Raw genomic sequence first — 9,147 nt, 5'->3', positions numbered from 1 at the left:
GAGGAAACACATGTGCACAGGGGTGTGAACAAATATTGCTGGGATGTCCTTTCTCCTACCTGATACCGGTGACGCCAAGGCTGGATTTTCTGTTGGGGTGGGTCAGATCCATAAGTCAATAACAGATGTCATGTTCTGGGTTGGAGCAGAAGGTGGCCAAAGTCTAAGCCTGAGTAGGTGGTGGTTCAGTCTGGGTTTGACAGATTCAAAGCCGTAAGAAGAAAACAAGAGCAGGATTTAATGATTAAGAACTGGGGCTCTGTCTCGGCTGGTGTGGCTCAGTGGTTGAGCAGCAACCCAGGCACCAAGAGGTCATCAGTTCAACTCCTGGTCAGGGCACATGCCCAGGTTGTGGGCTTGATCCCCAGTGGGGGGCATGCAGGAGGCGGCCAATCAATGTTCTCTCTCATCGATGTTTCTATCTCTCCCTCTCCCTTCCTCTCTCTCTAAAATCAATAAAGAAAATAAAATAAAAGAAGAACTGGGGCTCTGAAGCCAGACTAGGTTCAAATGCTGGCTCTGCTACATAACAGCAAGTAACAAGCTCCATGTGCCCCACTTTCCTGATCTTTAAAGGGGGATGAACTCTGTGAAGATTAAATGAGGTGACATACATAAAACTAGGAGCAGTCCCTGGTGCCTAGCAAGTACTCAATGTCTGTGTCCTGTTAGGATTTACTCTATGGAACCAAAATGGTATGGAGAAATCAGGGGAGCTGATGAGCAAGGAGTGTCAAGGGGAGCAGAAGGGAGAGGGAGGATTCTTGCAGACCTGGAGGAATTCCAGCCCTGCGTGCAAAAGCCCAGGGAAGGGGATTATGCCATTTTAAGATGACTTGCCTGGGTAGGCAGCTTTCTGAAGTCACGCTTCTAACATCTGCTGGTGGTTCCATTCATCTCACTTGGTTACACGTGCAATTCAGCTCTCTGTCTAGCCCTCTCCTTCCGGGACATGTCCTACGGGAGCCTTACCTTGCAGACCCGAAGAGATTGTCAAGGTCTTTTCCTGAACAAGGTCCACAGCCCACAAGTAATAAATGTCCCTTTCCTAGTATTTAGAAGTGGCCATAAATAGTTACTGTTTCAAACAACATCTGTTTCCTTACAACTACATCTGAATTGTGTGAGAGTCAAAGGAGAAAGGGATTTTGCACGAGTATTAATCCGGTGGTTATTTCTTAGCTATTATCTTAGTTTCTCAGCATTCCCTTCCCTTTGCAAATATTTCCTCCACTGGGCTCCCAGAGACATCATCTCACTGAAAGCTTTCTCAGACTCTTCTGTGTGACCTCGGGTGTTGGCTCAATCCTCTGGTCTCCTCTCCCTATACTCTCTCCCTACGTAACCTCATCTAAGCCCATGGCTTCAAAGTAACTATCTATGGATGAATGTAAGCTAGACTTATTGTGGTGTTCATGTCAATATAGATAGATAGATAGATAGATAGATAGATAGATAGATGATAGATATGCACACATATATACATATATAGTCATTATGTTGTACACCTGAAACAAATATAATGTTGTATGTCAATTATACCTCAATGAAAAATGAAGTGACCATCTATGCCTTGATTAGTTCTTATGGTAGCCTCCAAGATGGTCCCAATTATCCTCACCTGTTGGTACTCGTGCCCCTGTGCATATTCCCCTCCCACGATGAACAGAGCAGACCTATTGAACAAATGACAGGGTGTGGCCTTCAACACTGGGTGGCAAAAGCATTTCAGTTCTGGTTTGGTTGTTAGATTGCTCACTCGGGGAGCAGTCAGCTGCCCTTAAGGTTATTCTATAGGGGAAAAAACTACCTGAAAAAAAATCAGTGATTTCACAAAATTTCCCATCCAAAATCACAGTCTTATCTCAATAATATCTCGATGAAAATATTCTACAGTCTTCGGTTGGCAAAGGAAGCATTATATTTCTTATTAAACGTACTTTGCCCTATTCTCACACAGCCAAGAAATCTTACCATGAGATTCCAGCCCTCATTCACTAAGCCACAAGCCCTCACTCAATACGGACGCGGAAGATCCTTTGGACTCAGCACTAATGAACCGCAGAAATGAGAAAGCAAAGAAAGCACCTCATTAGGAAAAAAGAAAGAAAGAAAACACCTCATCAAGAAACAACTCATAAGGAAAAAAAGAAAGAAAGAAAACATTCAACTATAGGATTGGACAACAAAAGACAAACATAGCTCTGGCCAGTTTAGCTCAGCAGTTAGAACATTGCCCACAGAGAGAAGGGTCTCGGGTTCAATTCCCGGCCAAGGGAATGTATCTGGTTGCAAGTTCAATCCCAGCCCCAGTCAGGGTCATCTGGGAGACAACCAATCGATATGTCTCTCTCACATGGATGTTTCTCTCTCTCTCCCTCCCTCCCTTCCACTCTATCTAAAAAATCAATGGAAAAATATCCTCAGGTGAGGATTAACAACAACAACAAAAAAGACAAACATATTATTTATTATTATTTTAAAATCTAAAATTTTACTAATATAAATTTTTACTTATATATGTATTTGTTGTGTGTAGAGACTAGAAAAAAGTTTGGAAAATATTGTTTACACTAACCTGTTATAGTGGTTATCTCTTGGGGATTAGCAGACACTTTGAAGACTATTTTATTGTTTCTAGTGTACATTTATTTTGTAAATGCTTAACAAACTACGTGTATAACTTTGATAATTGGGGAGGGGATGAATTTTAGCTATCCAGAATAAATGGGTTTGCAAGTAGGTCACAAGAAGAAGGGATCTAGAAAACAACCGTCCATCACCAAAGCATTTTTATAGACTTTGCAAGAGCGCCACCTACTGGAATATTAGAAAATGAACTTTTTTAAAACCCTCGCTCACTGCTATAGGAATGTAAACTGGTACAGCCACTATGGAAAACAGTATGGAGGTTCCTTGAAAAATTAAAAATAGAGTTTCCATATGATCCAGCAACCCCTCTGCTGGGGATTCACCTGAAAAAGTTTAAAACATTCATTCGAAAAGATATGTGCACCACTACATTCACTGCAGCATTATTGACGGTGGCCAAGACATGGAAACAACAGAAGTGTGCTCCCATAGATGACTGGGCCAGGAAGATGTGGGACACATACACTGAATACCACTCGCCATAAGAGAGATGAAACACTGCCATTTGCGACAACAGGGATGGACCTCAAGAGTATCATGCTAAGCGAAATAAGCAAACAGAAAAAGTTAAGAACCATGTGACTTCACTCATATGAGGGATATAAAACTGAAAGTAACAAATGAACAAACAAGAAAAACAAAAACTCATAGACACAGACTATAGTATGGAGGTCATCAGAGGGAAGGGAGTGAGGAGGTAGGAAAGGGGGTCAAATAAATGGTGACAGAAGATGATTTGACTTTGGGTAGTGGGTTTACAATACAATATACAAATTATGTATCATAGAAATGTACACTTGAGCCCTGGCCGGTTTTGCTCAGCGGTTAGAGCGTTGGCCCATGGACCAGAAAGTCATGGGCTTGATTCCAGTCAAGGGCATGTACCTCAGCTGCAGTTCAGTCCTCGGCCCTGGTCGGGGTCATGCGGGAGGCAACCAATCGATGTCTCTCTCTCCCACTCTCTCTCTTTCTCTTTCTCTCTCCCTCCCACTCTATCTGAAGAAGAATGAAAAAAATATCCTCTGGTGAGGATTTTTTAAAAAAGAAAATGTACACTTGAAACCTATAGAATCTTATTAACCAATGTCATCCCAATAAATTTAATTTTTTTAAAAATGAAAAAAGGTAAAACAAAATAAAACTAACTGCTTTTCAAGCCACCTGAAATATACATGTTTGATACTAGAAAGTTTGGGCTCTTAACTTTTTTTTTAAGAAAGAGAGAAAGAAAGGAGAAGAGAAAAGAGCAAACCTTTTTAAAAACATACATTTAACAAATTAAAATATCCTTATTTAAACAAATGGTATTTGTTTCCAGAAAGTCCGCCGGTAAGAAGGCAAGTTCTATAAGGCATAATGCAAAGAAGACAGCTAGTAATTATTTAGAGTTTAGAGAACCAGATAGGCAATCTGAACTACTCAAGCTCTTTAAAATATACTCAAACATCAAATGAAAATTTTCAGCCTGCTTGTAGTGGCTCAGTTGGTTGAACAGCGTCCTGTAAACCAAAGGCTCGCCAGTTCAATTCCCAATCAGGCCACATGCCAGGGTTGTGAGCTGAATCCCCAGTAGGGGGCGTGCAGGAGGCGGCCCATCAATGTTTCTCTGTCATCGCTGTTTCTCTCTTTCACTCTCCCTTCTCTCTCTCTAAAATCAATAAAATCTATTTTTTAAAAATGTTAAAAGAAAATAAATAATTTTTTGAATCTTTTAAAAAAATCTATTCATATAGCTGAGTATGTGGCTTTTTGTAGGGTAATAAATGTTTCTTATATCTAGAACTGGATCTAAGATTTAAATGTCAATGTTTAATATTAGTATCATCAAGTCAAACTAAAAGACATTATTGCCTTAATTAAATGGATCTTCTTCATCACTACAGCTTTTTAATAAAAGCCATAGCTGCAACTTTCAGCAACATTTTTATGAAAGGATTTATGATGAACAGAATTCACAGCTGAAAAGAATCACCTGGAGAATAGATACGTTATGGTATATCCACACAGTAGAATACAACATGCCAGTTAAAAAAGGATGGATCTATTAACACAAATTTTGCTGAACAGTGGAAGCCAGACTCACAAGAATACATACTATATGATTCCATTTATATGAATCTCTAGGGAAAACAAATCTAATCTATAGTGATAGAAAGCAGATTCGTGGTTGCCTGGTCTGAAATGGGTGGAGAAATAGGGATTAACTGGTTAACTGGGAAGGGTCACAGGAGAACCTCTAGAACTGATGAAAATGGGCTATATCTTGATTATGGTAATGGTTACATGGGTACATCCCTTTGTCATAACTCTTCAAATAGTACACTTAAGACGGGTACGTTTTATTATACGTAAATCATACATGATAAAGTTAATTTTAAAAGAGTAATAATAATAATAATAATAATAATTTACTAGTCTGTCTTCATGACGATGCTGTGTTGAAAGCACAGAGAGGCCAGGTAGGATAATCAATGGTGTGCTAGGAAGGGCTTGCACCTGCTCTTAAGGATAACTGACAAATATTCAGGAATTTTTCAATCTGGCTGTTAAGCCGTTGGTAGCTTGACATTGGCCATGATGGGAATATTTACATTACGGAGCCCGGGCTCTGTTTACGTATTCCCCGGGAGAGCTGGTTTACACCAGCACACCACCGAGCAGAGTTCACCGTACAGATACAGAGGCCGACTGCCTCGGCTTGGGGTCCAGCCCTCCCACCTTCTAGTGGTTTTCTTTACCCCTCTGTTCTTCAGTTCAAATTAAATTGACTGTGAATTTTAGTTGCTAAAAGATGTCACTGTCAATGTTTCAATATGCATATGTTCTTAAAGAAATGTAATTTTTCTTCAAAATCATGGAAACAAACCTTAGAAGCAGACCTTCACATAAACCATCCTAACCAAACAGTCCACAGAGAGGTAGTAGGTTTGACAGACAGAAACTAGATGGTATTTCAGGCTTCGCTCAGTGAGTCATTATTTTACTCAGAACAAGTTATTCAACTTGAGATGATTCATCTTTTACAAAAAGACAATAATAACATGCATAATCACATTAAGATTTAGAATGCTCATTAAAAACATCACAAACACTGGGCACTAGGAGCCTGGCTGGTCAGAATATGTTCCTTTGAGTTATCAGCTTGGAATCCACCTCCTACAGTATATATAAATATATATATATATATATATATATATATATATATATATATATATATATATGCAGTTTCTGCTCAGAAAAAGTATGTCTATTTTGAAATGTTTCATTTATTCTCAAATACCTTGGGATTTCTTTTTTAATCGCTTAAGGCTGCAATTTCACATTTCAAACAGACAGACTGCAAATTCAACCTTTTTTAACCAGCTGAAGTGTAATTGTTTTAAAAAACATTCAGTTGGTATATTTATGTGGGGCATCACATATATTCATTTATTTGTGTACTCATTCATTCAACAAATATTTATTTAGCACCAAATATATGTAAGTCTTTACACAGACTATTGAAAAGAACCTGTTTTTATGAACTAAAACTAAATGGATGATAAAGTTTCACACACTTCTGTTGCATTGGTGCAAATGAAATAAGGGAAGTCATCATCATTTTTCTTTAGCAAAGGTGTCATGGATCCACAGGTGGTATATGCTGATTATTTAACAAAGGTGTTGAGGAGGCTCCTTTTGGAAGATATGACACCTCCTTGTTCATTTTTATGAATTTTGTAAGTTTTATAAAGGGGTAACCCATACTGTTTAGCAGATATTTATTTACCGGGTATATTTTTAAATTATGATACTCTTAAATATTTAATTACATCTTATACTATATTTCTCATGATATAAAAGTAACCTCAAGGTACTTTAAGGTGTTCTCACTGGACACACATTGTGAACAATTTTATGTGCTAATCATGACAGTAGAGTAATTTTAATGTCAAATTTTCCTTATCTTATCTAAAAAGTGACTGAGTAGGCTGATAAATAATAAGATACATTTTCATCATTGTTAAAAAAAAAAAAAAAGCATACAATCTGCATCTAATCATGAGATAATCCTGAACAAAAACTGCAGAATTAGATTCAGGCCAATGAGAACTCATTCCCCGGTGGTGTTCTAGATAAAGCAGAACAATGAAGTCTAGTCTCCTGGTCTCACTGATCAGAGGCTGGTGGTAAGGAAAGTCTTCCGGGCATGATGTGAAGGTGGGAGAATCTGACTCAAGGTCCCACAGGAGTCTTCGATGGAAGATCTCTGTCCCCTGTGTGACTCTGGGAGTGTTTTTACAGCTTGTAGAGCTGGAAGGAGCAAGGAGAACTGAATGCTAACCAGTGGGAAGATAAGAATCCCTCCAGGGGAAGGTGGGTCTCAGCAGGGAGGAGAACCCAATGAACATTTTAGTCATCATTATTCTCATCTGTCACCTCCAGGGTACACAGGGAGTATATGCATGACAGCGAGAGAGAGATGATTTCTGAGTTCAAGGACAGCATCATGTTGTAATTCCCAAGACACAAAGCTAAAGCAGTAGGTTACATAATTCTTTGCTGCTATATCCAGAGGTTGATTTTTTAGCTGCATTTTCCAAAGTATTGGCACTCTGAAAACCTAATCATTCCAAAAATGTGTCCTATGCATCATAAAACACTTGCTATATAAACATATATCCAAACATCTCATTATAATACCTTGTCTCTGTTTACAATGTTTATAGGTCATTTAATTTATGTTTGGTTTGGTCAGAAAAATCACCAATTAAGAAAAACTTTTTTTTTTTCTTTTATCCTCACCCGAGGACATTTTTTTCCTTTTTTTGTTCAGATAGAGTGGGAGTGAGAGAGAGAGAGAGAAACATCGACATGAAAGGGACACATCGAGTGGCTGCCACCCGCACGACCAACCAGGGCTGGGGACAAACTGCAACCGAGGTACATGCCCTTAGCGGGAACTGAACCCGGGTCTCTCTGGACCGCTGACCGACGCTCTAACTGCTGAGCCAAACTGGCCAGGGCAAGAAAGCATTATTTTAATAAATGTATAAATTCAGTCAAACTGAACTTAAGCTAAACAATCCAATAGAAGTTTATTCCACCATCAATGTTGGTCTAAAAATCCTTCAACTGTACCTTTTTAACTAGGTCAAGGTCCATGTCTCCTAAATCCATCAATTCATTCAACAAATAATGTAAACACATCCTGACCAGATTTGGCGTTTTGACTCCTAAATATCTAATATCTGTGATCTAATTACTTGCTTCCATTTCCACCACCACCACCCTGGTCCTGGCCACCCTTCATCATGTCTCACTGCAGGGCCACACAGCTTCCGCTTGCACCACAGCCAGGGAAAATTGTTCTGAAACACAGGCCTTGTCCGGTCACCCCATTGCTTACAACACTCCAAAGGCTCCTCATGGTCCTTGGAGTAAAGACCGAAATTTAGCAAGGTCTGGCCTGGCCTCCCTTCCCTCTGTACTTCTCCAACCCTTCTGGCTTGGTTCAGCTTTTCTACAACAGGCTTTTCCTCTTTGCCTAGAATGTGTTTCCTCTCCATTTTGGCCTAGTCACCAGTCAGGTTTGAATTCAAATGTTACCTCCCCTGAAAAGCCTTGACTACCCTCTGGCCCTCCTCCCCCCAACACCATTATCCAAGTCAGGATCTTCTATTATACACTCCCCAGTACACTGTAGTCTTCCTTCATAGCTCTTAGCAAATTGGCAGTTATGTACTTAATTGCATGACTATTGAATGAATGTGTCTGCCTTGCCTACTTTAAGAAGCTCTCTGGGTCTCTACTGTTTTGCCTTCCCCTGCAGCCCCGGTGTCTAGCACAGTACATAAAACAGTACGTCTAGTCCACTGCATAGGAGGCAATCAATACTTGTTGAATATTGTGTATGCAACTGTGCACCAGTGCTAGACTATGCACTCAGTAATAAAAGCCGGACCAACCTTGCATAGGGCTACCACATAAGAGGCGCTCAAGAATGTTTTGCATGAACAGTGAATGGTGGTGATATATTTCTTCTATTATTTTCTTGAAACATTTATCAGACTTTTATCTATTTATCACTCATCTTTGGTAAGACTGAATGAACAAGCCTTAGCTTATCCGTGCACAACAACTAAGCAGTGTCCATCATTAGGAAGCACTAAGAGGGCGCTCTGGATATATTCAATTTGACTCTATTTGTCTTGGTTACTTTTTTTTTAATGCACAAGTCGCATGGAAATGAATTCCACTTACCTTATTCTCCTTAAATCTTTTTAAAATAATGTATTTGTATGGCACTGGTTAATAAAATTATATATAGGTTTCAAGTGTAAAACTCTATAATACATCATCTGTATATTGCATTGTGTGCCCACCACCCAAAATTGAAGGAATTATGCTATCGGGGACTAAACTACCAGTAAGAAGTTGTTTGCATTTTACCAGGAAATTCATTGAATTCAATTATTATTTTCAGAAAACCTTCAAGATACTTGACACTCTCTG

The sequence above is a fragment of the Molossus molossus genome, unplaced genomic scaffold (assembly GCF_014108415.1).
Source record: "Molossus molossus isolate mMolMol1 unplaced genomic scaffold, mMolMol1.p scaffold_m16_p_19, whole genome shotgun sequence".
Lineage (NCBI taxonomy): Eukaryota > Metazoa > Chordata > Mammalia > Chiroptera > Molossidae > Molossus > Molossus molossus.
The sequence above is the reverse complement of the archived record's forward strand: the minus strand, read 5'-3'. Positions refer to the sequence as shown.